Source organism: Bufo bufo, chromosome 11, assembly GCF_905171765.1.
Source record: "Bufo bufo chromosome 11, aBufBuf1.1, whole genome shotgun sequence".
In the NCBI taxonomy this organism is placed as follows: Eukaryota; Metazoa; Chordata; class Amphibia; order Anura; family Bufonidae; genus Bufo; species Bufo bufo.
This window is the reverse complement of record NC_053399.1, coordinates 19,738,929-19,757,246: the sequence shown is the minus strand read 5'-3', so window position 1 is coordinate 19,757,246 and position 18,318 is coordinate 19,738,929. Positions and strand designations below refer to the sequence as shown.

Below are 18,318 nucleotides of genomic sequence, written 5' to 3'. Positions count from 1 at the left end.
CAGTACTGCAGCGGGCCCCAGCTGTGGGGCTCAGTACTGCAGCGGGCCCCAGCTGTGGGGCTCAGTACTGCAGCGGGCCCCAGCTGTGGGGCTCAGTACTGCAGCGGGCCCCAGCTGTGGGGCTCAGTACTGCAGCGGGCCCCAGCTGTGGGGCTCAGTACTGCAGCGGGCCCCAGCTGTGGGGCTCAGTACTGCAGCGGGCCCCAGCTGTGGGGCTCAGTACTGCAGCGGGCCCCAGCTGTGGGGCTCAGTACTGCAGCGGGCCCTAGCTGTGGGGCTCAGGACTGCAGTGGGCCCCGGTTGTGGGGCTCAGGACTGCAGTGGGGGAGGGGCGAAACAAGAGTGTGCGCAGGTTTTGGGGTTCAGTATAGTTGGGGGGCAGCACAGTAGTGGACATGACAATAGATAATCCCCTGTGAGTACAGGGGCCCCTGCATAACTGCTCCCCCATAACCACAGGGCCTGTCACCCCAGCCCTGGCGGCCCCCGCCTCGCTCCGCAGCTGACACTCACTTCCTGGCGGCTCAGCAGCTCCGGGCTCCTCCGGTTCCTCCCGTGTGCTCCGCTACGGCCATTATCCCGGTGATAGACGCTCCCGAACTCCCCCCTCCGCCTCAAAACTCCGCCGCCGCCATCTTGTCTCTTCCCCCTCCCTCAGCCTACGTCACCAGCCGACGCATCACGTGATTCACCTTGACGTCACCGGTGGAGCTCCGGCGGTTCTATGGAATTCATATCATTGAGACTGAGCTGCTGTATCTAATCGAGATGGTGTATCTAATCCTGCTATGTGTGATACTGAGCTGCTGTATCTAATCCTGCCATGTGTGATACTGAGCTGCTGTATCTAATCCTGCCATGTGTGATACTGAGCTGCTGTATCTAATCGAGATGGTGTATCTAATCCTGCTATGTGCGATACTGAGCTGCTGTATCTAATCCTGCCATGTGTGATACTGAGCTGCTGTATCTAATCGAGATGGTGTATCTAATCCTGCTATGTGCGATACTGAGCTGCTGTATCTAATCCTGCCATGTGTGATACTGAGCTGCTGTATCTAATCCTGCCATGTGTGATACTGAGCTGCTGTATCTAATCCTGCCATGTGTGATACTGAGCTGCTGTATCTAATCCTGCCATGTGTGATACTGAGCTGCTGTATCTAATCCTGCCATGTGTGATACTGAGCTGCTGTATCTAATCGAGATGGTGTATCTAATCCTGCCATGTGTGATACTGAGCTGCTGTATCTAATCCTGCCTTGTGTGATACTGAGCTGCTGTATCTAATCCTGCCTTGTGTGATACTGAGCTGCTGTATCTAATCCTGCCTTGTGTGATACTGAGCTGCTGTATCTAATCCTGCCTTGTGTGATACTGAGCTGCTGTATCTAATCCTGCCTTGTGTGATACTGAGCTGCTGTATCTAATCCTGCCTTGTGTGATACTGAGCTGCTGTATCTAATCCTGCCATGTGTGATACTGAGCTGTATCTAATCCTGCCATGTGTGATACTGTCTGATAAACTGCTGTATCTAATCCTATCATGTCTGACACTATCTGCTGTATCTAATCCTACCACATGTGATACTGTATCTAATGCCATCATGTGTGATACTGTCTGCTGAGCTGCTGTATCTAATCCTATCATGTGGTACCGTCTGCTGTACTACTGGACCGATGTATCTAATCCTATCATGTGGTACCGTCTGCTGTTCTACTGGACCCATGTATCTAATCCTATCATGTGGTACTGTCTGCTGTACTACTGGACCCATGTATCTAATCCTATCATGTGGTACTGTCTGCTGTACTACTGGACCCATGTATCTAATCCTATCATGTGGTACTGTCTGCTGTACTACTGGACCCATGTATCTAATCCTATCATGTGGTACTGTCTGCTGTACTACTGGACCCATGTATCTAACCCTATCATGTGGTACCGTTTGCTGTTCTACTGGACCCATGTATCTAACCCTATCATGTGGTACTGTCTTCTGTACTACTGGACCCATGTATCTAACCCTATCATGTGGTACTGTCTGCTGTACTACTGGACCCATGTATCTAATCCTATCATGTGGTACCGTCTGCTGTACTACTGGACCCATGTATCTAACCCTATCATGTGGTACCGTCTGCTGTACTACTGGACCCATGTATCTAATCCTATCATGTGGTACCGTCTGCTGTACTACTGGACCCATGTATCTAACCCTATCATGTGGTACCGTCTGCTGTTCTACTGGACCCATGTATCTAATCCTATCATGTGGTACCGTCTGCTGTTCTACTGGACCCATGTATCTAACCCTATCATGTGGTACTGTCTGCTGTACTACTGGACCCATGTATCTAACCCTATCATGTGGTACTGTCTGCTGTACTACTGGACCCATGTATCTAATCCTATCATGTGGTACTGTCTGCTGTACTACTGGACCCATGTATCTAATCCTATCATGTGGTACTGTCTGCTGTACTACTGGACCCATGTATCTAATCCTATCATGTGGTACTGTCTGCTGTACTACTGGACCCATGTATCTAACCCTATCATGTGGTACTGTCTGCTGTACTACTGGACCCATGTATCTAATCCTATCATGTGGTACTGTCTGCTGTACTACTGGACCCATGTATCTAATCCTATCATGTGGTACCGTCTGCTGTTCTACTGGACCCATGTATCTAACCCTATCATGTGGTACTGTCTGCTGTACTACTGGACCCATGTATCTAACCCTATCATGTGGTACTGTCTGCTGTTCTACTGGACCCATGTATCTAACCCTATCATGTGGTACCGTCTGCTGTACTACTGGACCCATGTATCTAATCCTATCATGTGGTACTGTCTGCTGAGCTGCTGTATCTAATCCTATCCCCGGTGATTGGGTGCTGTGCATTTTACTTACATGCTGCAGGTTTGTTTTCATCCACTAGATGTCACTGTGCTCAACTCTCCTAATATTCCTGAATAATTAGCATCTTGTGGGACTATCACTCCCAGCAGACCCTAACGAGTTAACAAAGTACAGGCCGGGGGCTCTTCCACTTCCGCTGACAGTAATCCACCAGGTCTCCTCTGGATCGTCTGCCCGCACCTCCCTGCATCACAGCAGCCACATAGAGGCGTGTTCACATTTTATGTTTTGCTCTCCTCCATTTCAGGAGCGGAGTAGTGCTGCACTGCCAGAACTAAACACTGACATCCATAGGCAGGACTGATATCAGCTGCACCTCTCACGGTCAGGTTTTTGCATGCAGTTTTGGAGGCGCTCTGCACCGTCGGGTGCTCAGCTCTTCCAGTGTGCGGCGTAGAGGTCCCATATACTTTCTGCGGATCCATACTCCGCAGGCTGGAAAATCCGAGCAGACCCGAAGGAACCCGACGATGCACAGCGCTCGAAAAAAGCCGCACAATCATAGTTTTCCCCTATAGCAGTGGCTTAGGCGGTGCATGTAGCTGAGCTGGACCAGCGCAAGGCTCGGTCCTCTCTTCCCATGCACAGTGTGGTTAAATCAGGAGACAAGAAATGTGCAGAATGTTCCTAATCCTCCATCTGGTAACTCCTCGTAGGTCATGGAAAACAATCGCTGCCAAACAGCTGTTTCCCGTTTTTGTAAATAATCATATTTAGAGCGCTGACACCCCGCGAGTCCGCCCAGTGCGCTGGAGAGTCATCACCACGCAGCTTCTATACTGTCAGTATGTCACACCGAAGGGGAAACCCCCCCTTCCTTAATGGACGGGGTCCCACCTAGGATTGCTGTCACGGATTGCGTGGCAAATGAACGTATTTCCGCCGTGTGAACATGCTCTTACAGCGTTACATGCGAGTTCTGTACCATGAGCGCCGCCTGGTGGTGACAGAGTGTAGCCTTTGCATTTTAAAGAGAGTCACCGATCCTGACCTGACCATTCTGGAGCGTCTATTTGTAATGACTCCTTGTCATGACGTTTTATTATATGCAAATGAGCCTCTAGGAGCAACGGGGGCGTTGCCGTTACACCTAGAGGCTGAGCTCTCTTTGCAACTGCTCTGCACTTTCCACTATGATTGACAGGGCCAGGCAGTGTGTAAACGTCATCACACCTGGTCCTGTCAATCAAAGTGCAGAGGGCGCGGCAGTTGCAGAGAGAGCAGAGCTTCTAGGTGTAATGGCAACGCCCCCGTTGCTCCTAGAGGCTCATTTGCATATATAAAAACATCATTTTTCTCAGCAATACGGGCACATATGAACATGGGACCAACACAGAGGCCGAGCGCACATGTAACAGGTCAGCCAGTGTCATAGGTACAAAACTGCTGACAGATGCCCTTTCACCCCCCCCCCCCCCCCCCCATTCTGCAGCGTCATAGAGTACCAGCAAAGGTTAGGAAAATCTATGGAGGAGATTCAGCAGGACTGGTGCTTTCTGCACCTGTCTTGATATCTCCTGCGCTGCCGGCGGAGGATGCGCCTAATTTATGACATAAATTAGGCGCATCCTCCGGCAGTCCGTGCACCAGCTTAGAGCTGCCCTAGATTTCTGGCAATAAATGAAGATAAAGTTGTTGTGGCGTCTGGTCACACCGCCTTCCCGGCCCTTGACACAAGAGGTAAGGACGGAGAAAAAGGAGAGCTATGACAATTTTTTTTTAAAAAAAGTTGCACCTGTGACTTTTTAACGCCACATTTCAGGCGCACAGGGAATGATAAATCTCCCCGTATGTTTTTTTTCATCCGTACGGAAATTGACTTGCTGTGCAGACTTTGAGATTCACAGCACGTGTTTTTTTTTTTTTTGTTTGTTTTTTTGCGGATTTCATCCTTTTCAATGCCGTAAGTAAAGCATGTGTTTTACAGAAATCTGCACAAAAAAAAAATCTGTGGATTTTCTGTTTTGAGCACATTCAATAGGAAAGATACAATAAGGCACTCACCAGTAATCCATCTTTTTACGGCAGTTCTACGGACACGCGGGGGAGAAACAGCGAGGCTCTTTTACATAGAGCGGCACAACGGACCGGTGCCTCACCTGACTGCATAATCAGGGTCCTTAAATAGTGTGTGAACATCCATAGAATCAGTTCATGTTCATAAATATGACAAAAAAACGAACACTTTTTTTCTCCCTATAAGACGCACTTTCCCCCCCCCCCCCCCCCCCCCCCCCACACACACAAAGAGGGGGGAAATGTCAGTGCGTCTTGTGGAGTGAATTCTATAATGATGGCTCTGTACTCACTGCTCCCTGGTCTTCTCCTTTGCTGTGACCTGCGATGTTGGCTCACAGCAGGAAGAGCGCTGGAGCGGCTGTGTCTGGAACAAGAGAGTTAATTATTTATTTTTTTTGTCTTATTAACACGGGGGTCTTATAAACATTGGGGGTCTGATTAGGGTCTTAGTAACACTGGGGGTCTGAGCTGAGATCTGATGAAAAATGTGTTTACTTATTTTCCTACTCTAAAAGCTAAGGTGCGTCTTATAGGGCGAGAAATACAGTAAATACAAAAAACAACCCACTAAATGTACAGTAGGAATGCATTTAATTCATTGTGATCATGAAATCCAAGCTGCCCCAATGCTTCAGCGCGTATAGTCAGTGCTGCCTTCTTGTCTCCTGTTCTCATGGTTAAAGCCGCGTTCACATCACCATTTATTTTTTCCGTTATGATCCGCCAGAAGAACAGAAAAATAAAGGGGGGGGGGGGACGGATCCTGTATTTAAAGCATCCGTTATGCACATTTGGCATCTGCCGTTTCTGTCTGAGATCGGGCCAAATGTGCGATAACGGATGCTTTTTTCTCTATTTTTCTGACGGATCAGAACGGAAAAATAAACGGTGATGTGAACCCGGCTTTACTCCAAATAGACCTGCGTATTCTAAGTTGGATATTTTGCCCTCAGGATGATCCTTTTCTATTTCTGATAGAATTGAAAGGTTTTCTCAATCTAACAAATATAATAGAAGCCACAAGGGCACATTATATATATACTACACATCCAGAAGGTGCGGTGCGGTTCCGTCTGGTTTTTCTCCGTGCCTCCGCACTGCAAAAAAAATAAAACATGTTCTATTTTTTTGCGGTGCGGATAGGGCTGCAGTAAACGATTATTTCAGTAATCGAGTATTCTATCGATTATTTTTTACGATTAATCGAGTAATCTGATAAGAAAAAATTAATTAATAAACTATTTTCGTTTATAAAAACTCATCAGACCCCAACACCCTTCGTTCCCTCCTGTGCGATCAGCCCAAGTGCATCAGTTCCCCCAGTGCCATCAGCTTCACAATCCCCCAGTGTCATCAGCTCCGTTCCCCCAGTGCCTTCAGCTGCACTGCCCCAGTGCCATAAGCCCCTCCATGCCATCCATTGCCATGTCCCCCACTCCCCCAGTGCCATCAGATCAGCCCCTCCATGTCCCCCACTGCCATCAGATCAGCCCCTCCATGTCCCCCAGTGCCATCAGATCAGCCCCTCCATGTCCCCCACTGCCATCAGATCAGCCCCTCCATGTCCCCCAGTGCCATCAGATCAGCCCCTCCATGTCCCCCACTGCCATCAGATCAGCCCCTCCATGTCCCCCACTGCCATCAGATCAGCCCCTCCATGTCCCCCAGTGCCATCAGATCAGCCCCTCCATGTCCCCCACTGCCATCAGTCAGCCCACCATGTCATCCATTGCCGACTGTCCCCTTTCAGTGCCATGTCCCCAGCGCCCACAATTTGCATCGATTATTTTTTTGGGTCGGATTACTCGATTCAATCGAGTAATCGTTTCAGCCCTAGGTGCGGACGGATCACGGACCCATTCAAATTGAACGGCCGTGTGAAGGCTACTTTCACACTAGCGTTTTTGCTGGATCGGGCAGGGTTCAGCAAAAACGCTTCCGTTACTGATAATACAGCCATCTGCATACGTTATGAACAGATCCGGTTGTATTATCTTTAACATAGCCAAGACGGATCCGTAATGAACTCCATTGGCGGACGGATCCGTTTTCTATTGTGTTTTCTATGCTGCGGTTTTCTTTCCGTCCTGGGATGCGGAGAAAGACAGATCCGTCATGACCCATAATGCAAGTCAATGGGGACGGATCCGTCTTTCTCCGCATCCCAGGACGGAAAGAAAACCGCAGCATGCTGCGGTTTGCTCTCCTATATGAGAACTGCATCCCGTTCTGTTCAGTTACGTTTTGTCCCCATTGACAAAGAATGGGGACAAAACGGAAGCGTTTTTTTTCCGGTATTGAGACCCTTTGACGGATCTCAATACTGGAAAACTAAAACGCTAGTGTGAAAAATCATGTTCTGAGCGGACACCGAACGGACGCCATTATAGTCTATGGGGTCTTTAGGCTCTGTTACGCCTCAGTTATCTGCAGAATCCGTCCTTTCCGTTCTCCTCAACGGAGCCGGGAAATGGAAAGGAGAAACGGTGATGTGAACGAGCCCTAAGGCATTACACTAATAGATTGTATCCATCTGGATTACAGAGAATTGCCTAGAATGGATACATTGTAACAAGTTTCAGGTCCATTTTTTGTCCTCGGGGTGTAAAGTATGTTCCCATTTACTCACAGCAAGCAGAGATTTTGAAAATGGTGACAAATTAAAATTCCGGATCTATAAGAAAGATTCAGAACGTTTTATTGCACAGTGATTCCGCTTTATGTGCATAGGACAGGGCCGGCCTTTTTTTGGGGGCGCTGTGAAGATAGTCTGCTACCCTGGAAGCCCATGGGCATAAGCACAGAGGGCTTTTATCTTCTCTCCAGGATCCCACAATGACATAATGAATTAGATTATGATTAGTGTCAGTCACTGGATGATCAAACGGCTCCGGTCAGTGGGCTCCGGCGAGGAGGGGTCTGGGCTTCTCCTCCCAGCTCTGTCACTTTGTCTCATTCCATCCATTTCCCACATCAGGACAAGTCAGTGCATCGAGAAGTCGCATCACCCAGGGACCTGACATCAGTGACGGGCACCATGCCAGTCAGGGTCTACAGGGCCCTTGTGCTGCCAGCAAGAAGTCCATGGTGGATGTTCATCAACAGGTGCCACACCAAGCCTTCCAAGAAGGAGGTTGGAGTATTGGTGAGTATCACAACTTTTTTTTTTTTTACAGGTATAAAAGAGCTGAGTTTGTAATTATTATATTATTATGTGGAGTTGTGGGTGGCATCATTACAGCGCCAGCAATGTGCATGAGATAGTGGTGTGAAATACGCGGCGTGGCACGTTATGCTGCGAATATCCACTCTGGATTTTACCTTTTTGCAATACTACTTTCACACTAGCGTTTTAGTTTTCCGGTATTGAGATCCGTCATTGGTACAGAAAACGCTTCAGTTTTGTCCCCATTCATTGTCAATGGGGACAAAACGTAACTGAACAGAACGAAGCGCTCGCTCCAAAATGCATCCTGTTCTCATACCGGAGAGCAAACCGCAGCATCTTGTATTTTGCTTTCCGTCCTGGGATGCGGAGCAAGACGGATCCGGCATGACCCCCAATGCAAGTCAATGGGGACGGATCCGTTTTCTCTGACACAATCTGCCAGAACAGAAAACAGATTTGTCCTCCATTGACTTTCAATGAAGTTCATGACGGATCCGTCTTGGCAATGTTAAAGATAATGCAACCGGATCCGTTCATAATGGACGCAGATGGTTGTATTATCAGTAACGGAAGCGTTTTTGCTGAACCCTGCCGGATCCAGCAAAAGTGCGAAAGTAGCCTTAGATGTGGTTTTTGCAGCCGATCTCACCCTTCACTGTAAAAGGGCCAAATCCACAGTTAAAACCACAAATCATAATTGAGATGCTGCAGATTTAGGCTAGGTCTACACTGTGACATTTTGTCGCACCAATGTTGAGCGACAACTGTTATAATGATAGTCTATGGTGTCACACAACGACATGCTGAGACTGCGACGTGACAGACGCAAAAAATCCATTAGAAATTGATTTTTCTGCTACTGTCACGTCGCATTCGCAACATGTCGTAGTGTGACATCATAGACTATCATTATAACAGTTGTCGCTCAACATTGGTGCGACAAAATGTCACAGTGTAGTTGTGCCCTATGTGTTGCGCGACTTATTGTCGTCGTGTAGACCTAGCCTTGGAAATCCACACGGCAGGTCAATTTCTGCACAGAAAAAAATCTGCAAAGTGCACATGAGTTTTGTGTAATCGCATACACTTTGCTGGTACTGTCCTACACTGCGATATTTCCACATGGGAATCCACGCTGAAAAATCATGTGTAATCTGCAACATGTGCAGGTGGCCTAAGGGTGCCAGTACACCTTCAATGGCTGTCAGCAGCCACCAGCTACTAGATCTCCCCCATACACGTCAGTTCAGCAAAGCGTGTTTGTGTTTTCAGTGGGGAAAGAGGAAAATCTAGACACCTCCCCTGTCCCCCTACAGATCCCTCTGTCCCCCTCCAGAAACTTTTGTTCCCCTCCAGACACTACTGTCCCCCTCCAGACACCTCTGTCCCCCTCCAAACCCCTGTCTCCCTCCAGACCATGTGTCCCCCTCCAGACACCTCTGACCCCCTCCAGACCCCCGTGTCCCCCTCCAGACCCCCGTGTTACCCCTCCAGACTCTCTGTCCCCTTCAGACACCTCTGTACCCCTCCAGACCTCTGTGTCCCTCTACAGACCCCCGTATCCCCCTCCAGTGCCCCCGTTTCTCCCTCCAGACACCTCTGTACACCTCCAGACCTCTGTCTCCCTCTACAGACCCCGTTTCCCCCTCCAGACCCCGTGTCTCCCTCCAGACACCTCTGTCCCCCTCCAGACCCCCGTATCCCCCTCCATACACCTCTGTCCCCCTCCAGACCCCGTGTTACCCCTCCAGACACTTCTGTACCCCTCCAGTCCTCCGTGTCACCCCCCAGACCCCCCTCCAGACCCCGTGTCTCCCTCCAGACACCTCTGTCCCCCTCCAAACCCCGTGTTACCCCTCCAGACCTCTGTGTCACCCTCCAGACCCCCCCCCCCCCCGGACCCCCGTGTCTCCCTCCAGACACCACTGGCAGCGCCTTATTTCCCTGGAGAACAAAAGGATCAATCCCTTTATTTATAGTCTAATGCGAAGTTCTGCAACTTTCTAGTATACTTTTATGTTTTGATTCCTCACCATGTCACAAACTGTGCTTGCTGTCAGTGAATAAAAACTATTGGGTTTGTTAGTGTTGCTTATACTATATTAGTGTGGAGCTAAACACAGCGGCATCAATCTGTCTCCTGTCGGTAACTGCAGGCTCTTAGCTGTTACCTGCACTGACACATTGTAACGCACCCATTGGCTTTGTGAGCAGGACTAGGAGGTCCTTAGTCTGGTCAGCAGGGTCCACCTCTCACTATCCATGTCATTCTTGCAGGAAACAATTGTGGGATTTTCTGTTTTATCCTTCGGCCTCCTGTCTCCGGCAGCGTGGATCCTAGCCAACCTCCCGGACCAGCCGAAACACTAGAGGGGAGGAGAGGGGACACAATCACCTGTGACGTCATGATGACATCATCATACAAAAGGATTAGAGACTGAACTGAAGCTGATCGGATAATGCAATCCAGCAAATCACAGACGGAAACTATCAAATGTGTAAAGTGTCTACTGCAGTGTGTGTCCTGGGTCCAGCGGCGTCCGAAATACATGTATCTCCTCTCCACACAATGTCGCCTGTAATCCTTCATGCTGCTGCATGGTTCCCTGAGACTGTATCACACAATAGGCCTAGATACACAGGCTCGGCCAGCAGTATCATGGTCAGATAAAGCTTAGCAGACAGTATCGGGCATGATAGGATTAGATACATAGCTCAGCAGACAGTATCACACATGATGGCTTAGGGTCTATTCACACGTCCGTTTTTTCTTTCCTGATCTGTTCCGTTTTTTGCTGAACAGATCTGGACCAGATCTGGACCCATTCATTTTCAATGGGTCCTGGAAAAAAACGGACAGCTCAATGTCTGATTTTTTTCAGGACCCATTGAAAATGAATGGGTCCAGATCTGGTCCAGATCTGTTCAGCAAAAAACGGAACAGATCAGGAAAGAAAAAACGGACGTGTGAATAGACCCTTAGATACAGCGGCTCAGCAGACAGTATCACACATGATAGGCTTAGATACAGCGGCTCAGCAGACTTATCACACATGATGGCTTAGATACAGCGGCTCACCAGACAGTATCCCACATGATAGCCTTATATATGGCGGGCCAAAATAAAATGATGAAAATAATGGCGGCTACGAATGATTCTACTCTCAGTTTTCCATGGCCATTTTGTGTCTATCCGTCTGATTATTTTTAATGGCCTTTAAGGCCTCATGCACACGACCGTTGTTTTATTCCGTGTCCGTTGTTCCGTTTTTCGTGATTTTCTGCGGACCCATTGACTTTCAACGGGTCCGATGAAAACTCGGCTAATGCACCGTTTCTCATCCACGTCCGTGATCCGTGGTTCCAGTCCGTCAAAAAAATATAACCTGTCCTATTTTTTTCACGGAAAACGGTTCACAGACACATTCAAGTCAATGGGACCGTGAAAAAACGCGAAGGCACACAAGATTGTCATCCGCGTCCTTTTTTTTCCTATCATTTGCATGGCAAACTTCACTTACACTTTTTTTTTTACTTTCCTTCATGTCTGGTGATCCTCCAAAAATAAAGGAAGACACACGGAAACAAAAACGGATCACGGAACAACGGGCCCCCATTTTGCGGAACGGAACACAACAACGGTCGTGTGCATGAGGCCTTAAAGTGGATGAATTTCAGTGGTCTCTCCCCAGCATCTTCTAGAATCCACCCTGTTTATAACGGCCATCAGACGGATAAACGTCTGTCTAACGGCCACTAGGACGTCCTATTTTTTGATGGCCGTGCGACAGCAGTGTGCACCGACCCACAGACTTCGATGGCTCGGAGAACAGCCGTAGCACAGACATTTTTCACCGTTGTGTGATTGCAGCCTTAGATACACTGCCCAACAGAAAGTATCCCACATGATGCGCCATTGTTTCAAAATGATGAACAACTTGGCGGAACCCTTTGGACACCATCATAAGTCAATCAGGTATGACTGGTGTGCGTTGTGCAACGGATCTGGTAAAGTGGCTCAGCAGACGGCGTCACACATGATAGGATTAGATACAGCAGCCCAGCGGAGAGTATCACACATGATAGGATTAGATACAGCAGCTCAGCGGAGAGTATCACACATGATAGGATTAGATACATCAGCTCAGCAGACAGTATCACACATGACATGCTTAGATACAGTGGCTCATCACAGAGGATTATACAGCGGCTCAACAGCACATCACACATGACAGGCTTAGATACAGCGGCTCAGCAGACAATATCACACATGACAGGCTTAGATACAGCGGCTCAGCAGACAATATCACACATGAGAGGCTTAGATACAGCGGCTCAGCAGACAATATCACATATGACAGGCTTAGATACAGCGGCTCAGCAGACAATATCACATATGACAGGCTTAGATACAGCGGCTCAGCAGACAGTATCACACATGATAGACTTAGGCTACATGCACACGATCGTATGTGTTTTGCGGTCCACAAATTGGACATCCGTATGCCATCCGTGTTTTTTTGCAGATCCATTGTAACAATGCCTAAAATGGACAAGAATAGGACATGTTCTATTTTTTTTGCGGGGCTACGGAACGGACATACTGATGCGGTGTGCTGTCCACATTTTTTGCGGACCCATTGAAATGAATGGGTCCGCATCCTATCTGCAAAAGGAACGGACACGGAAACAAACAACGTTTGTGTGCATGTAGAGATTAGTGCAGAGCAGACATTTGTAGGCAGCATTAATAAGCGGACGTCCCGGGGCTATTACCGCGGACCCCCCCCCCCCCCCCCTCCGCGACTTGTCTGTTCCCAGAGCGGCGGGCTGGTGGTCTGCCAATATACAGCCTCCCAGAATGCTCTGCTCATTATTACTGGCGCGGTCTCAGCTCCCACTGTATTTGCTTCTTATTTAATAAAATAAACATGGAGACTTTGATCTTTGGTGCCAAGGAAAGTATCTGAGCCCGACGAGGAGAAACTCTGTGATAGCGAATCTAAAAGCTCTAGAGGTAAGCAGAAACTGCCGAAAATCATATAACGCTCCAAACCAAAGGGGAATATATTCTACATTCAACTCATATACATGATCCGATGAGAGGGGTCAGCGCACTCCTCTTCTCTGAAATACTCTGTGCTGTTGGGGATTATAACTCTATGTAACTTTTGGTCTGTGTCCTCCCTCTATCTAAGTATAGCTCTCTCCTGAAATACTTTGTGTTGCTGTGGGCCCTGCTCCTTTCAGAGTGCAATTCATTATGTAACTTTCAGCCAGTGCTCTCCTGAAATACTCTGTGCTGCTGGAAGACTGCTTCTTCCGCTGTATAACTCTCGGGGCTCATGCACACGGCCGTTGCCCCACCGTGCCCGGCAGTGTACGCACCGTATGACGTGTGAAGTGAATGGGTCCGCAATCCCAATGATACCGGGGGTGCGGAACCGAGGCACGGATCGGGAGTGCTTCCGTGGGTTTTCTATCCGTGCCTCCGCACTGCAAAGTGGACAAGAATAGGACATGTTCTATTTTCTGTGTGGGGGCGCAGAACGGACATGTGGATGCGGACAGCACACGGTGCACTGTCTGTATCTTTTGCAGCCCCTATGAGATGAACGGGTCCGCATCCAATCAGCAAAAAATGCGGATTGGATGCGGACCAAAACTACAGCCAGGTGCATGGGCCCTAACTCTCGGACTGCACAACACGGATCAGAGCACTCATAGGCCTCTTTCACACGAACGTGTGTGCTCCACGGCCGTATTGCGGACTGCATTTGCGGATCCGCAATACACGGGGCGCCGTTCCGTGGGCATTACGCAAATCCAGAGATGCGGAATGGTGCGGAACGGAAGCATGGAACGAAACCCTACGGAAGCACTACGGAGTGCTTCCGTGGGGTTTCGTCCTGTACTTCCGTTCCGCAAAAAGATAGAACATGTCCTATTAAAGTGAATGGGTCAGCGATCCGCTGCGGCTGCCCCACGGTTGGTGTTCGTGCATTGCGGCCCGCAATTTGTGGGCCGCAGCACGGCCACGGGGCGCACGCCTTCGTGTGAAAGAGGCCATGCTCTGTGCTGCTGTGGATTCTGTTCTTTTTCCTATATAACCCACAGCTGTCTCCTCTCAAATGAGTAGAACCTTCCTCTCCTGAAATACTCTGTGCTACTGTTAGCATTGAGGTCTCCATCCCTTTCATTTTTACATCCAGGAGACCATGTCATTTTCATTATTTGCTGGAGGCCTGTATTACCAGATCTTGGGGGGGCTCCTCCTGCCACTCTCCATCACGCGGTCAGTTAATGATTTGAGGCAGGCAGGTGTGATGACGATCCCATTTGTTATTAATGTCATTACCCCCCCGGTACACACAAGCGCCTGTATGTTACCATGACATCAAATCCAATGCTACAGAGTGTAATCTAATAATGCAGACTTTACCAGACAAATTCTCTGTTCCTGCAAGCAACATCTTCATTATCTCTCATGAATGACACGTCTGCTGCGATCACGTCCGACTCACAGACTCTGGTTTTATTCATTTTGCTTCTTTATTCGTGTTTTCCTTACCCTCTAAAACGGAAAAAGAAAAAAAAAAAACATTAGATTCAACCCCATTGATATCTGCTGCTCGGAAAGCTGGGTGCCAGCCTATGGCCGACTGGGTTTCTCACAAATTCTCACCCTCTTCTCACGCTTGTCCCTGCATCATTGGACAGGTGCACTGCTCAGGACTCTAGAAAAGCTGGGTGACAAACACTGCAGAAGGTGTGCTGACCGCCATATTGCTGCCACCCAGCTGTACCAGAAGAGGATGAAACAAGGCTTTATAGGATTTTTAGTACAAATTTCATGTCATTTTCTGCCTATAACTTTTTTTTGCAGGCCAATGTGTCTCCATGGTAACAGACTACAAACTAAACTTGTGTAGTCTGAACCTGAAGTTACATTGCCATCCATTTCTCTCTTACTTACTTATGTTGCATATATAGCTCCAACATATCAGCCCATGTCCTCAATAGGGCCTCATGCACACGACGACTGTTCAGTTTTTTGCGGTCCGCAAACCGCGGATCTGCAAAAAACGGAAGCCGCCCGTGTGCTTTCCGCAATTTGCGTAACGGAATGGGCGGCCCATCGTAGAAATGCCTATTCTTGTCCGCAAAACGGACAAGAATAGGACATGTTATATTTTTTGGGCGGGGCCATGGAACGGAGCAACGGATGCGGAAGAGGGACTGAACTGATGCATCCTGAACGGATCGCTCTCCATTCAGAATGCATCAGGATAAAACTGATCAGGTTTTTTTTCCGGTATTGAGCCCCTAGGACGGAACTCAATACCAGAAAACTTTGACTCTAGTGTGAAAGTACCCTTATAGTTGCTTCTCCTACAATGCTGTGCGGTTTATAGCTTCTGTGCCTGTGGATTGTTTGTGGTTGGATCTCGGCTGAGTTCCTGGTGCTTCCATAGCCTCTTTGAAGTTAAGTCTTTCCTTTCCCTTTTGTATTTTATTTGGGTTCTGTGTGTTGCATTTCCCTATTGTTTGCATTAGGCCTGAAGTAGACTCCTGTTCGTCCTTCCTTCTGGAGGAGCAGCTAGTCTCGTCCCTGCCATTAGTACCAGGCCTGATTCCCTGTTTCCCCCTTCCCTCCTATGCTCGGTGTGGTGTTTTCCTCCCACACCAAAGCGTGACACCAGGTGGCCCCCAACTGGTCGCCGGTCCCTAACTTGGATAAGTGCATGGGAACTAAACTAGAGGGTAAAGAGAAGTCACACAGGCCAGGTTGGAAACAGCGAATAAAGGTCAGAACAAAAATGAGAAGCAAACTCAGAGTCAGGAGTCAAATTGGCAGGCAAAGGCGAAGTCAGGAGTGGGTCAAAAATCCAGAGGTGCAAACAGAAGAGCAAAACACGCTTATGTGGCAAGGAAGACCAATCACAGGCAACTGTGGCCAGCAATTTCCTGTTTAAATAAATACCCCGTCAACAGGAAGCACATGACACCGGCACCAAGCCTGATTGGTTCAGCGTTTCTGCTCCCTGATAGGTCGACCAGCGCCAGCGTCATCGGGGCTGGATGCCACAGTAACTGAATGACGTCGGCGATGCCAGGATGGCCACAGGGGTGCAGGCAGGTAAGTACATGACAATCGCCATGTGTTTAAAACAGTTTTTTAGGCTACTTTCACACTAGCGTTTCTATTTTCTGGTATTGATATGTCATAGGGGCTCAACACCAGAAGAAAAACGCTTCCATTGTGTCCCCATTCATTGTTAATGGGGACAAAACGTAACTGAACAGAACGGGATGCTCCAAAATGCATTCCGTTCCGTTTGGTTGCGTTCCCATACCAGAGAGCAAATCGCAGCATGCTGCGGTTTTCTTTCCGTCATGGGATGCGGAGCAAGACGGATCGGTCATGACCCACAATGCAAGTCAATGGGGACAATAGAAAACGGATCCGTCGCCCATTGACTTTCAATGGAGTTCATGACGGATCTGTCTTGGCTATGTTAAAGATAATACAACCGGATCTGTTCATAACGGATGCAGACGGTTGTATTATCAGTAACGGAAGTGTTTTTGACGAACCCTGCCGGATCCAGCAAATACGCTGATGTGAAAGTAGTCTTACTCACATATCTGGAGGACTTTCTTCCCTCTCTGTGGGAGGGCAAAAGCTCATCAAACGCCTACATCTCCGAGGATGCATTGCAAATAGACCCTCACATATAACCCCAGAGATGCATACGGTATGTAATGGCCCCACATTCCTTTTCCATAGATGCATTTCTACGAATTTAAAAGTAAGGACACACCTGCCGTGGATGGGGACAAAACTATCCTTCTTTCTGGCGCATGCGCAGATGAGGTAGATTCAGAAGACTGCCCATGCGCAAGGGAGAGGAATACCTCCACAGTGGAAGTGACGTCCCATCCATAGCCCTGGCCAGAAACCTGGTAAAGGACGTGACCTTGGCAGAATCAGGATTTTCAAAAGAGGATGTGGGGATTCGCTCTGGTAGGCAGGTTAGCGGATGCAGTATAGAGGCAATCACAAAGTCTTTAACTTAAATAGTTCAGTGTTTATTCGCACAGAAGGCAAAACAAAATAACAGTTCGCAGTCTTGGTGTTTGTTCACACCATGGAAAGTCCACAGAACACATTCACCTTGGTAGCAGTTTTCATCAGCGGTCCCCAGCAGGCTTTAGGGGCCTGTTTTCCAGCATGCGGCTCTCAGCCCTTTTGCACGGCACACATCTTCAGATCCCAAACCACAGAGACTTCACATCTTCACTGTGAGACGGAGGATAATCCAGACCACCTGATTAATGGTGACTGCTTTTTATAAGCCTCCCAAGACCCGGCCTGGAACGTGGGAGTAGCCACCCACCCAGCACTTTGGCTATTCCTAGTAAGAGCCGTCCCTTTACAGCCATACTAAACAGCTGAAGTGTCAGATTGCAAAGTATTCAGGAAAAAATACGGCTCTTACAGTACCTCACCAAGGCCAGGAACCTCGGTGACACGCACCGATCATCAATGATGGCCCCTTGCTCCTTCCTACATACCTCCCCCCTTTGTTCAACCCTGAGGGGGTGGACACACATTAAACAGAGTAACCGGGACAAGGCATCCGTGTTTCCTAGCAACTGCCCTGTGTTCCACCGTAAATTAGAAATTTTGCAAAGACAGAAACCACCGGGTGACCCGGGCATTTCTGTCCTTGGTCTGGCTCATCCATTTGAGAGGGGAGTGGTCAGTCACCAGATGAAACTTTCTCCCCAAAAAATAATAGCGGAGAGACTCGAGTGCCCACTTGATAGCCAGGTACTTTCTCTCCACAGTACTGTACCTGGTCTCGGCTGGGGTAAGCTTCCGGCTGAGGAAGACAACGAACAACTTCAAAGCGGAGAAAGCCTTTTCCGCCTGCTCTTTCCAGTGGACTGTTACTGACTTGCGTCCTTTCAAAAGGTCTGTCAATGGTGCGGCCATTGTGGCAAAATGGGGGACAAACCTCATATAGTATCCCACCATTCCCAGCAGCGACTTCACTTGCCGAGTAGTGACAGGTCGGGGCCAATTCCGAATTGCCTCAATTTTGTTCACCTGAGGTTTGACAACTCTGCGTCCAATTACATACCCCAGGTACTTGGTCTCTTCTAACCCTATCATGCACTTTTTTGGGTTAG

The 18,318-nt window shown here is 48.6% G+C and overlaps 1 protein-coding gene and 2 long non-coding RNA genes across 3 annotated transcripts in view; 1 reads left to right on the top strand and 2 right to left on the bottom strand.

Annotated features, from left to right (window-relative positions):
- The window catches only part of BTBD7 (BTB domain containing 7), a 30,819-nt gene extending 30,175 nt beyond the window's left edge, over positions 1-644 (bottom strand). Inside the window, exon 1 of the mRNA XM_040411144.1 lies at positions 514-644. The gene's annotated coding sequence lies outside the window, so the exon portion shown is untranslated. The remainder of the gene's footprint in view (positions 1-513) is intronic.
- Positions 645-7,868: 7,224 nt separating this feature from the next.
- On the top strand, positions 7,869-10,681 carry LOC120982073. Its single transcript, XR_005774833.1, has 2 exons — positions 7,869-8,094; positions 10,396-10,681. It is a non-coding gene; the product is annotated as an uncharacterized LOC120982073 (long non-coding RNA).
- Positions 10,614-11,231, bottom strand: LOC120982074. The gene is made up of 2 exons (XR_005774834.1): positions 11,096-11,231; positions 10,614-10,859 (listed from the first exon to the last, which is right to left on the bottom strand). It is a non-coding gene; the product is annotated as an uncharacterized LOC120982074 (long non-coding RNA).
- Between the last annotated feature and the right edge of the window lie 7,087 nt (positions 11,232-18,318).